We start from the raw sequence: 16,346 nt of genomic DNA, 5'->3' as shown, positions 1-16,346 counted from the left end.
CTGCAGCGCAAATGAATGAATGGTCTTTATTGTCATTGCTACAGTACAGGTACCAAACAACGACATTTAGGAGGGGTGGCTCCCCTGGTGCTAGGAAAGTTTTTTTTTTTTTTTTTTAAACACAAGAAGGGAAGGAGCTGGTTTACATAAATAAACCCTATATCCACTATACTATACTGTACAGATAGACGACTAGGGTTGTCATATTGCACATAGTGTTATTGCACATTCTTTTGAAGTGTCGCAGTTTGCAGGCTAGAAATGTACATATTTGTGCCTCAGCACATGATCAAATGATAAACTTTGATTTCATTCAACACATCTTGAATAGCTTCGGAGCCAAATCTCAGAGCCTTCGTTGCGTCAGCTCTCGCAGACCACTTTGTAGCAGAAAGTCTCTTTAGTGTAAGACCTTGCCTGCACTTTGTAAGGTGGGTTGTTAAAATGTTCCACCTCTGTGTCGAAGCTGAGAAAAAGTTGTACAGACTTTTAATGAAGCCGAAAAGATGTCACTGCTGCTCATATACAGTGATGATCTCATGAGCTCCATAACAAGTTGACGGTATGTTTGTCAATACAGGAGCACAGGAAGTGCATGCCATGGTCCTGGATACAGAAGTTCAGATGGAGGCTTGTGCATGTTTATAAAAAAATAAAACAAATTTAAAAAGAATGATATAAACATTGAAATATATAACGTTTTAGATTGGATTTTTCTTTTTTATATATATTTAAAAATATATGTTTAACATCATTTAGGCAGTTGATGGTCTTTACCCCATTCTGTCTGGGCCCCATAGTGGCGAGGAGGGCCAAGGTATGTGCCTAGATTAGAATACCTCTATGGTAATGTGTCCATGCTGATCGCTAGCTGTGTGGCTATGGAGCAGCTAGCTGGCTACCATCCCATATTCTTCCTAACGTAAATATGCAATGTATTGTTGGTATATTAGTAAAGGTTATTTAAATTGTGGAAATATATATATTTGTATAACTGTATTTTGTATAGAAACATTTGCATTTGTGGAAAAGTATTGTGCAATCTACCCTTTCAGGGTTTTGGTCTTAAAGCTTAGTCTCTCAAACATATTAAATCCACATTAGAATGGCCCTGTTGACAATATTTAACATCATCACACTGTACTCTCACTGGCTGTTATTGTCAGATGACCCCCTTCGTTTCCCCGGCAACAACCCAAGGGATACAGATTCCTTCCTGGATCCACAAACCAGAGCCTTCTAACTCCTTAATTAACTATCCTGGTAATAAGCGGTAAATGACTGGATGTGTGGCTGCATCTCAAATCACACCCTATCCCCTAGGTAGTGCACCAATTGTGGCTCTGATCAGATGTAATACACTGTAGTGTAATTTGATATTTCACATCTGTTATTAGAAACATGTGGACCATTGTCTCTATACCAAGATGGCTGTGCTGTATAAGGTGAGCGAGCGACGGTCTCCTGAACAACATTGCAGTACTTTGCTTATTTTATAGTTTTTAATCGTGATTTTACACTGCAATGTATCTAGCTATAGAAGATACGACAGACACTTTTGAACATGAGAGACTCGGTTATCACTTACGATAAATCTGAGAACCCCCGCTGGCACGGGACAGCAGCGGGCGAACAACGGCACTGTTACCGTGAAGGAGGTGTAGGAGACCCGGGCGACAAGCTTGCTGATCAGAATTAGACAACGAGAAGGAAAAACTCCTCTCCCCAGCATTCTGTCTGCCAACGTACAATTCCTGGACAACAAGCTGGACGAGTTATAAGCAAGGATTCCCTTCCAGCGGGAAACAAGGGATTGCCATATCATCTGCTTAACAGAGACGTGGTTGTCCGGAACACACCGGACCACGCAATCTCTCCTACAGGCTTCTCTGTGCATCGCGCGGACAGGACAATGGAACTTTCGGGGGGAAAAGATTGCACTCAAGGAACTGTATGGGACTATTAGCAACATAAGAAACAGACACCCAGAGGCCGATCTAATAATGGTTGGAGACTTCAACCGAGTGTCGCTGAAAAAGGTATTGCCCAAATTATTCCAACACATAGATGTAAACACCAGAGGTTGCTTAGACTAACGCATACATGCAGTTCCGGGAGGCCTACAAACCCCTCTACTCCCTGTACACCCACGACTGCGTGACCACTCACAGCTCCAACACGGTGGTCAAGTTCGCCGACAACACAGCGGTGATTGGCCTGATCACCGATGGCGACGAGACGGCCTACAGGAGTGAGGTTGAGTGAGGCTCAGTACAGCCAGGTCAATGACTTCGCTCTCAACGCCGATAAGACCAAGGAGCTGCTAGTGGACTTCAGGTAGAAGAGGCAGGCACAAGACCCCATCACCATCAATGGGTCTGCTGTGGAGAGAGTCAACAGAATCAAGTTCCTGGGGGTTCACATCACCAACCAGGTGGTGAAAAAAGCACAACGTCGCCTCTTCCATCTCAGGTGGCTGAAAACGTTCAGCTTAGGGCCTAAGATCCTAGGGGGCTTCTTCAGAGGCACAACTGAGAGCATCACTACCTGGTACGGGAACTGCACTGCCCACTACCTGCCTGGTACGGGAACTGCACTGCCCACTACCTGCCTGGTACGGGAACTGCACTGCCCAAAACCGCAAAGCAGACAGCTGAGTAGATCAGCGGATGTGAGCTTCCCTCCATCCACAACACCTACAAGGACCGGTGTGTCAGAGAAGCCCTCAGGATTATTAGGGATCCCAGCCAGCCCAATCAAAGACTGTTTAAGCTATTGCCGTTGGGGTTTTATAGTGGGGGGGGCGGGGGGGGGGGGGGGGTAACATAATAATAATAATAAAAAATCAGGACAGACACTTATTTTGTTTGGTGTTTGTTTGAGTTTTTCACGTGTACTGTTTTGAAATAAATAATTGATGACAAAAAAAAGCTATTGCCGTTGGGGAAACAGTACTGACGCCTCGGGCTAAAACCCAGAGGCTGACAAACAGCTATTTCCCCCAAGCAATCAGGTTCCTGGTGAAATACACTGGAAGGGTCCAAGAGACTGCCGCCCCCCCAGCCAACCACACGCACACTGCGGAAATGAACATATTGCAGTAGTATGGCTGCTGCACACTACTGGATTACTTGTTTACTGTTGGACTGATGCAAGATGCCCTGGTGCATGCAAGACACCCCGCAAACATCACACAGCTGCAGGAATTCTGCATGAAGGAGTGGGAAAAACGTTCTCCCAGTTGATGTCCATATTTGTTAAAAAATAACTAAATATTTCATGGGGTGTCACATGACTACATATACAGTATATATATATATATATATATGCTATGGTACATGTGGGAATACAGTACATGTGAGAAAACTAGGGTTAGGGTTAGGTGCTAGGGTGCTAGGGTTAGGGTTAGGGTTAGGGGTAGGGGTAGGGTTAGACATGCCAGCATGTACCAAGTCGACGTAGCACCTAACCCTAACCCTAGTTTTCCCACATGTACCGTTTTCCCACATGTACTGTAACATCATTTGTATATATTGAAATTGCTGAACATTGTTTTTTATGTTCAATGACAGAGAAAATAATACTAAATAACGGAAAATGTAAATCATTGTCATATTGGTAGTTTGTCGTCAATTAAATAGTTGTGAAAATGGACAGAGGGTTTACTCCAATTACGATGAAAGGCACCATAGTCTGGTCGAAAAGCAGGTTTAGGTTAAGGCCTGTTGGACTGTCCGCTGGAGGGGGCAATTGGATTATCTAATAAGAAGATGAGTCCCAGGTGTACACTACTAATTGATGTCGCAGGGGGAATCTTGGCTGTAACTAGGATCGGCTCTTTCACACCTGCATCTGATTTAACAAGAGACCGGTGTATGGTCATCCCATTCAGAATATGGAATGCACTTAACCCTATGAGGCCATGGATCTGGCCTACCGTGACTCATGATGAGAGCTACGTATATAAAAGGTCAGTGGCATCATAAAGTTGTTCCAAGTTCTTGAAAATTCCAAATGCACCTTGTTGTTTATAGTAGAGCAGTCTCTATTTATTTTTTCGCAATTTATAGAATGTCCCTTTCGCTTCAACATTAACTTTTGTGTCTGTGTGACAAACACTGTTGCTAGGACAATATTTGTTCTTGAGAATCGATCTAATTACACAGTAACTACAGCTGCTCCTTCAAGCACGACTCAAATTAAGACTTGCTCGCTTATTTTGAACAGAACCGTTATGTTTTGAGAAAGGTCGCTACTGTTCTTGTGGCAATTACAACATTTATGATGAGCGACCTGTACGACGCAACCAAGCAGAGCGAATCATAACAGAGCGTACAGAAACTGTGAGGGAGAAAAGCAGATCCAAATTAGCACACACTAAATGTCAGGTGGGATTCTGCATCAGTGCTGGCAAAATATTAACATAACTTAATTTATTCTTTTGTATAATCATGTTAATTGAAATTGGAAAATTAGATGACTTGATGTGATAATGTATTTAGCTTTGAAGTGGAGACGCACACACGCACACACACACTCACACACACAGGCACACACACACACACACACACACACACACACACACATAAACAAACACACACACTCCAGCACCCAGCTCCACATTGCCCCTCTCTGTACTCTCTCTGCCTGGTTGTGTTATTGTACTCTGCCTCTGTTCTCCCCTGATCAAAACATTTTTCAACAACACCTTTTATGTTCCAATCTGTTGGTGTCCAAGGCAGTTCTACATGGCTGGATTATAGAGTGTAGTACTGTATTTGCTACATTCTGTTATGATTTGATCCAGTTTTAATATTGGACTCTGGACAGCTGGGAAATATGTTGTGTGTGTGTGTGTGTGTGTGTGCCTCCACAGACCAGTCCATCTATGAAGTTTAAAGTACACAAGGGAGAGAAAGGTTAGAAGAAGTCCAGACAAAAGAAGATGAACAGAAGATGAACAAAAGGTTCGGGGTAATATAAGGACATAACGCAAAATGCAATCCCCCCTTCTCTCCCCGTCATTACTGTGAGCGAGATAATACTCTGGATACTCTCCTACAGAATAGACGTATAGGTAACCAAGGTTACGTTAGTTCCATTGTATACCTGGGAACTGCAGAGTGCAATCCTTATTTGGTTTCTTTTTTCAGGTGGTGTGGCGGAAGAAAAGATGTACTGTAAAACCATATTACAATTCAACTATTGCAAGGAGCCGTGGTCAGTGGATACAGTCCCATATCAAAGTTATTGATAGCTAGTGGTCGTTTTTTCACAGTGTTATTCAGTCATCACCAGGCCTTCATCTGAAGGGGAATATCCATATTATGTGAGGAAAGGTCATGACTTGCACAATGGAGCTGTCTAACATCCACTCATCCACAACCTTATTATGAACTGCCAAGGAATGTAAATCTCCAGAAATAGACATATTATAACAGACTGCAGATAATGGGAGGGAATGAGCAATTCTCCTCATATCATTAACTAGAGATGGAGACTGAGCTTGAGTGGATTTGCTCAAATACAAAGACTAAACATTACTCATCAGTCATCCGCAATTTGCTTCTGCAAATTGGCATCTATAGCCAGCTAATCTCTCCATCGACTGTATCCGTCTTTTATGAAGACATTTTTACATTTTGAGGAGTAAGTTGATGGAGGAATAGATGCAGCTGCAGTCGATGATGATGATGATGATGATGATGATGATGATGAAGCTCATGCTCCATTTGCTACACCCCCCCCCCCCCCCCCCCGGCTCCACACATACACACATTCTCTTTTCGTCTCTTAGAAAAAAGCTTTGACAACGGTCTCACTTTGACTCATTCAAATTCTTTAACTTCATGCTCATTGTAGTAGCTTAAGTCACATTTGCATTTTAATCACCCCTGCGTGAAATTGTGCAGATTACTTGTGACGTGTGTGAGCCTTACAGCATGTGGTACGCCAGTTGGCACCACACAGAATCAATAAGTAACCCAGTGCCAAGTTGGAGAACAAGGGAGACTGGTGGAGGCAGAAGTAGAAGAAGAATTGGCTCTTTGGAGTGAGGAAGGATAGTGAGGAATGCCAGAAACACACACAAATAAACACAGACCAGACATAGCCATGATACAGTGATATCCAGTTCACATTGGCCACACGCTTGTGTGTTTACACAGCACTATCGCATCATGTCATCACCAAAGATTCCACGCCACAAGAGTCCAGCATTTTAATAAATCATTCCCGGAACATTAGACAAGACAAGACAGATGTAGCCATTACTCTATGAAGGTCAACCCCCGGAGCATTTTCAACATAACCTATTGGGTTGTCTTTTTTGTTTTTAACAAAAAACTCTCCCAGTCCCCCCCCTCAAGCAGTGTTTGACTTTAGATCCTATCAGGAGTGAACACAATCAATGCAATTTGAGCTAATAATTGGATTCTTTCTCTCAAGGAAGAGGGATAAGACGTCCGACGTGACCCGCATGACCGGGTGAATTTGCATTGATTGGATTACCTGCCTCCTCCTACCCTGGGTCTCTTGTTACCTCACAAGAGGGTCAATAGGTATAATTACTGCAGGCGTTGTTAGTACAGGCAGGGGAAAGGCCTCAGGGTGGTGAGTGTGTGTGTGTGTGTGTGTGTGTGTGTGTGTGTGTGTGTGTGTGTGTGTGTGTGTTTGCGTGTGTTAGCACCAGATGCTGCTGACTGACAGAGATCACAATCACATCTCTAGTTTCTGTCTCAAAGGCTTCTGGTGGATTTTTCAGATCCTGTTAAAAGGTAATTGATCAAGACATGGCCCTTTTTTGCGCTGCTGTCGTTAGATGTATTATTAATGGTCCTCTGTGGCTCAGCTGGTAGAGCATGGCGCCAGCAACGCTAAGGGTGTGAGTTTGATTTCCGCAGGGAACCTATATACCGGTACTGAAAAATGTATGCACTCACTGCAATGTAAGTCGCTTTGGATAAAAGCGTCAGCTAAATGGCATCATATTTCATATTAGAGTATGTAAAGGCAGCAATGCGTACACATCGCATAGAACCGTTGCTTTCCACATACTATTAAACATGTCTCTAATAAACAGACAGTAGCAGCAACGCTCCAGTCTAACTGGAAACTTGGGCCTGAAATATTGCCAAGTTTTGGTCTGGGAAAGAGCCCAGAGTAAAGCCAGCTAAGGCCTTATATGTCAATACAATGATTGGACTTGTATTTGTGTTGGAAGCCCTTGGGGTGTGGGGAGGGGGGAGGGGGGGGAGAACATAAAAGGACTCGTGAGTTTACTTTCCTTCTCTGAATTATTTTGGTATTATCATTCCACAACTTCCAATACGTCTTCATCATTCTGTACTGACGAACTGTGTGGTCAGTGGCCAGGTTTGTGAAAGCGTGTAAGTGTTCTCAGGAGACCAAAATGCCACAGAGGAGGGGGGACTTGTTGGAGTGGGGACAGTGTCACAAAAGAGGGATTCGCATGGCCGTCTGTTAAATGGCTGGAGAAGTAAATCCACAGCAGTGTTTAGTGTATTGATTAATTGAGCTGTATGTCTAATTTGCCATTGAGGACTTGACCTGTATCTCACCTACACCTACACCTACACCTACGTGTGTTTCCTCAGTACCTTTGGACAGTACCAGAGGGCGTTTGGTGCATTACCCTCACATGATGAGAAACTTTTTTTAAATCTTGTTCATATACTTTCTCTTACACTCTCTCTCTCTCTCTCTCATACACACACACACACACACACACACACACACACACACACACACAATCCCCACATAATTTGACCTCAACAAACACACCAGACTTCTCAACTCCTCATTATGTCTATTTTGGGTCTTCTTATGCTCCAGGGCATAATGCGGCGACAGCATGCCCAAGCAAGAACTCTTTTCCAGGCCTGTGGTGCTCCAGCAAGCCCCCCCGATGGAAAGCTTGGTCTGGGGCGATACCTGGCTCTCCAGCCACACCTTGGGACCAGAGACATACAATAATTCAATGGGCAGGCACTCATTGAAACACACACACCCACACTCACTCACACACACACACACACACACACACACACACATCCACACAGACACGCACACGCCCAATCTGCACTGCATCGCTAGGGAACAGTAGTCGTGGCAACAGGAGGTGTTGCTCGACATGACAGTTATTTTCTCCCCTCTTTTCTCTGTTCATTAGATGCTCTCGAACTCTCTTTCCTGAGCTCTCGCTCTCATCCTGTCATCACTGGTGTGGCCGCTGCTATCGCTGTGTGATTGGCAGCTTATCAGAGACCTCACACGTCCTTCTCTCTCTGCACGTCTCTCACTTCTTGTTGTTGGCCTCTCTCTATGGTGTCTCTTCCCATTCGTTTTTCTTGTCTTTTCCCCTTCACTCTCACACACACGCACGTTTGAAGTTCGTCTTGAGGAGAGGCAGCTGACCTTTGATCCATGGGAAAAACCTCCTGGGACTCGTAGAGGGTTTTTAACATGTATGAATTCTGGAAAATGCCTATGGGGAATATCCATGACAGACTTAGCCTTGGACACCATGGAAGAAGGAGCATATTGCATGTTGGGGGAAATCAGTGGTCTCTGAGCCTGGATAGAAGTCAAGACATCTGACAGGAGTCACAGGGAGAGAACTGTTTGGAGAACAGACACAATGGTCTTTCATTGGCAAACAAACATACAGTATGCTGACAGATTCCCCATCAACCAATGCTCCATAGGAGACACTTTGTTGCTTTACTAGTATCCAGCTCATGGTAGAGACGATCTCTCTATACTTGTGTGAATAATTTTCAAGAGCTTTCGAATCAAGCAATGGTTATTCAAGTGAGCACCTGTTGACAATACTATGACAAATGTCAGATTTGTCAAATTGTTTCACTAAATTGAATTCAATTGAATGGGGAAGTGTGTCCAAACTTTTGACCGCTACTGTATGTCATGATGTTATGATATAACATAACATATATGTAACATATATAATAACATCATATTTCCAGAGTAGCAATAACATACGCCAAGGTCAGTTAGAATTATGCTGCGGTAATTACCCAGCTGTTGCTCCTGAACACACAAGACCAGTCATAGTGATGTGCGCCGGTCTGGTCAGCGCCGATTGCATTAAGAGCATGTACAAACAAATCAGTTTGCTACTTCAGACAGGGGATTCCTACTGGCAATGTTCTCTAATCTCCTGTACACACATGAGTAAACACCCATATAGGCGTCACTTTGATGGGCCCTGGAGCTGTTAAGGGCACTGCAATGTCTTACAAAGCCTTCCACAATCCAACACTTACAAACGGATACTGGTAAGCTTACAACCGGATTACACTTGGTTAAACATAGCGGTGAGAAATCTGCTAGAACTGTTCCTGTTTTCCTTTTCGGTATAAACTGAAATCACTCAAATCCTCCTCCTATGTATGCCAAGCGGTTTCTTATACAACATGTTGTGGTGAGAGTATTTACAAGTGGAGCACGAGCTGAAGGACAGGGAGGGTGTCAGCTCTCCCGTTCACCACAGTAGCAACGTAACTGTGTGTCCGTGACATGTCACCATATGAGAGCCACAGTCCAGTTTATGAAAGTAGGTGACTCACATCCTGTTCAGTGTCTCTCAGAGGATCTGGAGGAGCAGGATGTACTATCAGATGAAACATAAACAGAGATGCCTTATCATCATTTAGCCATAGTGGTGGTATGACATCTTGTTGTAAACACAGGCAAACACAAGTAGCTAGAAGGAGAGGTTGGTCACAGGCTGAGGGCTAGGGTCAGCTTCTAGCCTCAGGTGGAATCACTCTCACTGGCCAAGAGGAACTCTCACATACTCACAATGGACATATAGTAAGCGAGTGTAAGGTAGGGTCTTACATGGACACTTACACAAGCTTCCGCAAAAATCAGCAAAAGTCGAAATCACCACAGCTGACCTTTAAGCGTGTATGGTCAAGTACTGAGAAAAAAAGCACAATTTACATAACTGAATTCGCTTCAGGGCTATACTTCAGACAGGTTTGTAGATGTTTTCGTAGAGCTTGGAGATAACTGCATTGATGTCACGTACAGTACGGAAGCGTTTGTTTTAGATGATATGTTGGGGGAAATCATATAATTCGAGGAATTACAATATAGTGTAGGCTGGAGTCATCCAATACATTCAGAACCTCGGGCACTCCTCGGATGATTGCGTGTCCATCGCTCCTCCCGTAATTAGCAAGTATCTATTTTTTTCTCCCTTGTTGTTTCCTGTGAAAAATGTGGTTTTGATCAGGCGAAAACTCCCGGGCCCAGCAGACTCTCCGGCGGTCTCAGACTCTCCCCCATCTCCGGGGAGAACGAGGACCAATCCATTTTAATTACCCAGTCTCCCACTGAGGAGGAAAGTAATGGGGGAGACAAGACACTCTGACCTCAGGAAACACCGGGAGACACTTGTAAATAATATAACAAAACACCCACTGATGCCAACAACACCCAGAGAGAAGCAATATGAAAATGTTTCCTTTATACAATAGTGCTGAGAGTGGCATCCTTCCCAGAATTGATTCTATATTGTGTAATACTGGAGGCGCAAGGAGAGGAATGGATTGAGGGCGATGTGTCAAGCTTTTAATATAATTCAAAGGTAATAGCGGTGTAGGACAATATCAGACAGTAACAACTTCAGTGTTCAAAGAATCGTTTACTGTACTCAAGTTGTAAAAGAGAATCAGGGGGGATGGTGGATTTTATCATATGGGGACAATTTTTGCATCCCCACAGAGTCAGTGACTTCAGTGTCAGTGACTTGGTAAAAATGTCATTGCATGTGTGCGTGCCCCCCCCTCGCCCACAGTATTTTACTCAATATGCGCAAAACTAAATGTTGAAATAGCAGTAATACCACGTTCATTGATAAAATGACATAAGAGATAGAAAGGGGGATGGCAGTTTTAGAAGGGGGACGATTTTGACCGTTTTTATTTCAGGGGGGATGCCATCCCCCCTCAACTCGAGTGCTGCGTACTTGTTTATCAGGCAGCAGAGCAAGTGCATCCTCTCAGTCCAGCTGTGGGGTCTGAACCAAGAACTGAGTTTGTAGTGTTTTAACCTTTGATCTATCACCCAGTCTGAAACATTATACAAACCATTTACATCGTCATGCCATACCAACCTGTATGTGAATTAGTTCAACAATTCTTAAGTTACACTTAACTTGATCACTCACCATCACTGTGTGTGGTGAAAACCAGTTTGAAATGGTTGGCCTGAATAGTCTGTTTTCCAACAGTCTAAATCTATGTGGGGTTTCAGTAGGGTTTATCTGAGGCTTGGAAAAAGATATGGATAATTACAGGGAGTCCACTAATATACTGCAGTCGCCACTTCTAAGATCTGACTGCTAAACAAAATAAACTAAGATAAAAAAGTTCTATCAACCACACTCTGCTCTGACTTGGGGATTACAGTTGACTATCAGTTTATTTTACATCTAAAGTGGACCAAAGACATTGACTGCTCATTTGTTAGCAACATACTGACCAGTATATGTAGATCAGGGTTTTGATCAGACACTGAATTATACCGTGGGAAAACAAGGTGTGTAAAATCTCATGCCAATCTCTCCTACTGATCAATTAAATGCAATGGAGAGACAAAACATACAAACATAAAGGATATGAAAATGAAGGACCATGGACAGAACATGTGTCCCCTTTCAGTAGAAGCCGGGAGCGCTGAGGGCATCATCGTCTGTTGAATCCTTGGCGGAACCCTAAACTGTTTTGCTTTCCCTCTCGAGAACGCAAAGGGATGATGTTTTACTCTCAGATTCCAATGAATCCAAAAGGTCCCTCGAGTCTACCTCGAGTATTTTTAGCATCCATACTTATTTTTGATGTATAGCATATCTAAACATAATACTTATAAGGCCGAGTGTGAAACTAAATGCCATCTCATAGAGAAGGGAGCTGCCTAAACTGAAACTATACCAGGAACATGACCATGGTCCACAAGTTCAATATCACAGCATATTAGAAACACCCCATGGGTTTGCATAGGCAGGGAAGACAGTGTGTCCACTTTGTCTGTGGTTTGAGGTGCAGTCTCTCATAGGAGCCAACGGACCCCCATCGGCATCCGAAGTGATATAAAGAGTTTACCTCGATCAATTCTCTTCAAAGATATCAGATTTTTTTCACAACTTTGCATGCTATACGATGCCACCATTTTTTTTCAGAGACGGTAAACACGGCCTAAGTCACATCCAGTTTTCACCAACTGGAGAATGTGTCATGTCCGGTTTCAACGCCGAATTTCCATACCATTGGTCGGCCAGCCCAAACCCCCCCCCCCAAAAAAATAAAAAATAAATAAATAAATTAAAATCTTATACATGAGAAAGGTCAAAGGTCAAAGATGGTGCCAACATATCTCTAAATGGCCTAAACATATAGGTGTCCGGCTAAACATACCTGTACTAAAACAGGTACAAAGTTGCATTTGCTCACATTACTAGCATCGACTTTGGCACAAGTACTAATAAGACCCTGGAGTACTGATTCCTAGATGATTTGGGCTTCGTTATCAGGTTTCCAAGGTGATATTCACTGTAAAAGCTGTTGTTTTTTTAGGCGGAGACTGAATTTGAGATGTTTTATAATGTTCTAGCTCTATTTACTCTGACACAGTAACATAGATTTTGATTCTGACACTTCTACAGCCACTCCACAGGTGTTAGCTTTCATTTGATAACAATATCATTATGAAGGCCCTTGTGATTGTGGAGATATTCTATATTCACTGTGGGCATGTCATTTCGAGCAGAAAACCAGAAAAATGAGGTGGATAAGATGAGGTTAATATGACATGACAAGCCACTCTCTGAGTGTGAAGGACACTTAAGCATTCTACCTTACACTTTCATTTCACTTGCTATGCCATGTTGTGTGTGTGTGTGTGTGCGTGAGCGTATGCATGCGTGCCTTCAGTTTGCCTGCATTTGACATGCGTGCATGCCGTCGTGCATGCGTGCTTGCGTGTGTAGGTACAGTATGTGTGAAAACACATCCAACCAAATTCAGGTCATGATGCTGTAACTCCAGGATTTGTCTGAGAGCATGTGTGTGTGTGTGTGTGTGTGTGTGTGTGTGTGTGTGTGTGTGTGTGTGTCAGAGAGCCCATTAGTTCTTCACCTTTTTGATCAAGTGCTACTCAGAAGAGAGAAGAGGAGGATAGACATAAACATCCCCCTCTCGCGCCTCTGCAGCGCTCTCTCTCTCCTCTCCCCCTTCTGTCTGTGCACACAGCCCTCGCTGATCACACAGACTATCATCATCTTTCTATGCCTCATTGTCGATGGAGAGAGAGAGAGAGAGAGAGAGAGAGAGACAGAGAGAGAGAAAGAGAGAGAGAGCATCACCACCATAGCTGGTTGAATCGATCGTGTCATTAATGGGTGTGGCAATTTCTGGTAAATGATGAGTGCACATTGCCATTTCCCTAAAAGCTCTCTGTTATGCATTATTACATGCAAAAAGGTTGGAAGCATTCTCTATTAATACCAGAGCAAAGTGCAATTGTATACTGACTGTGGAAATGTCAAGTGTTTTTGTTTGTGTATGTGTGTGAGTGTGAGTGTGTGTGTGTCTGTCTGTGTGTGTGTGTGTGTGTGTGTGAGTGTGAGTGTGAGTGTGAGTGTGAGTGTGAGTGTGAGTGTGAGTGTGAGTGTGAGTGTGAGTGTGAGTGTGAGCGTGAGTGTGTGTGTGTGTGTGTGTGTGTGTGTGTGTGTGTGTGTGTGTGTGTATGTGTGTGTGTGTGTGTGTGCGTGTGTGTGTGTGAGGTAAATGTGTGTTAGGGTGGGGGGGGGGGATACAGCGTGCAGGGGAACATCCTGTCTGATTGGCTCTCTGTGTTCAGGCTTCATCTGGACAGAGATCAAGCAGATGTGGGATGGTGGTTTCCAGGACTACATCCATGACTGGTGGAACCTCATGGACTTTGTCATAAACTCTCTCTCTCTCTGTGTGTGTGTGTGTGTGTGTGTGTGTGTGTGTGTGTGTGTGTGTGTGTGTGTGTGTGTGTGTGTGTGTGTAAATCATCTCCACTGTAAGAGTTTTAATGTGTTTGCGTATAGCTTTGAATCCATTGTAACTTGTTTTAAATGGGACACATTGAAGCGCAACTATTTTAAATTAATTAAACAGGAAGGCATAATAATTAATCCGCACAGTGCAGTGCCAAAACGTTCACATCATACACATGAAACAAATATACAGATGATTAAAATTACACCCAATTGTATTATCTATTTGATACAGCCAGGCTTGGTGCACTGCAGCAAGGAGATGTAGCACTAATTGCTTTCTTTAATTACATGAATCTAATACTCACATATCAATTTAGGCATGCAGGTTAACTATCCCATCGCATTACACTTATTACAAATTAAGAACATATTCCTCATGAAATGAACTGAAGAGAATTGAAAGGATCAGATGGGAGTAGCAAAACGGTTGGTTTATTATAATCCTTAATAAACTGTCGTAGTTGAGACTTCATTTCGTTGACCTCGTGAGCTGTGTCGTTGACTGGAGCAGCATTTAACATAGACTGTTGCTCTGATGTTTACCGCGCTTTGCAATGTCGTGAGCTTAGAATGATAAGGTTCTATCTCCGTTTAGGGCAGTTCAGAGATATCGAGCGTCAAAGTTTTTACATTCCATTATGTTTTGTGAGATGGAACCTTTGTATTTGATTAATTGATAACTCAAAAATGTCAACATTTTAAAAATAACACCACACAGGCATTAATAAACACATAATGGATCAGATTATGTAAAAAACTCAATTTTGACAAACATTTAGATCCTAGAACCTTTTAATTCTAACGTCACGATATGTTACTGTAGACTACTACAGAGTGTGTGCGTGTGTGTATGTGCGTGTGTGCGCGCGTGTGAATGTGCGTGTGTGTATGCGCACTCCGTCTTTGCAGTTCGCACCGCACCAGAGAGCGTGTATCCCTCCAACGGGTAGAGACCGGTGAATGAGCAACCTGGGGTTTAAAAGAAAATATCCGGAGGCTAGACAAACTTGGAAACATCCAGATTAAGCTATTTTGTTGCCTTGAATGGGTAGACCGTTACTCGGCTGTCTATGGATGCGCTCCCCTCTTTTCCGATGTGCGCCGGTCCGTTCATATCTGCGTTTTTTCCTAAATGAGGGAGAAAATAATCTAACACAAACCGACTATCATTGGACTTTTTTGGGGGGGGAGATGCACACTCTTGCTGTAACATAGGCTATTCTAAATCCATCCAATTAAGACAACTCCTGGGATTTCATTTATTTTTCGATTATCAGAACATTATTATTATTATTATTATTATTATTATTATTATTAGGCATCAATTAGCGTTGTACATAGCCCACGGACACACCTGCTGTGCTGTTTGAGTTTTTGTGTGTGGAATATTGAAACAGAAGGAGTACATTATTTCATATTTTTCTTCAGTCCGCTACTTTTCAGAACCTGTTGTGTTCCGCGGATTACCCGAGGAAGAAAAAACACACTTTCCTTTGCACTAAGTGGCTCCAATGTTCATATCACAATTATCCAGAACATCAGGTTTGTTAAAACATTTTCATTGAATTTATAGCCTGAAAGTTTGTTTTCTGCATGATTTAGCGGCAAAGAAACATGTGAGGAACCCAATTGCGCGCAGTGCGTGTTTTGGTGCGATTTTGCTGCATAGGCAGTGCGTTTCTAGAGGAGTGGGACCTGGTACCATCATTTTCGACACTTCGTGACGTTAGAATTATAAGGTTCTGTCTCAATTTTTGTCAAAATTGAGTTTTTTACATAATCTGATCCATTAGGTGTTTATTAATGCCTGTGTGGTGTTATTTTTTAAATGTTGACATTTTTGAGTTAGTAATTCATAAAATACAAAGGTTCCATCTCACAGAACATAATGGAATGTAAACACTTTGACGCTCAATATCTCTGAACTGCCCTAAACGGAGATAGAACCTTATCATTCTAAGCTCACGACTTGCTGAGTCTGTTAGAGCTGACAAATGTGTATGGTAGCCTAAAAGGGTACAAGAGTAAAGCAGTTGAGTGTTTTTGAGTTGTTGTGGTTTATAGGGCTCTTGGTCGCATATATGATCCCTATAATAGTTCAATAATTGATATGGTAATGTTTATAATGGTAATCTGGTATCTGGGATGAATTGAGTATCTGAGAAGAGATGGCAAGTGTAATTGACTGCATCATCCAACCATCTGTGTCAGGGTCAGGACTATGGCACAGGTTGCATGTGAGCTTCCCTCCACAGGGTTGCTGGTTCAA

This window comes from Nansenia antarctica (assembly GCF_963989245.1).
Source record: "Nansenia antarctica genome assembly, chromosome: 20".
NCBI lineage: Eukaryota > Metazoa > Chordata > Actinopteri > Argentiniformes > Microstomatidae > Nansenia > Nansenia antarctica.
Note: the sequence above shows the minus strand (reverse complement) of the source record.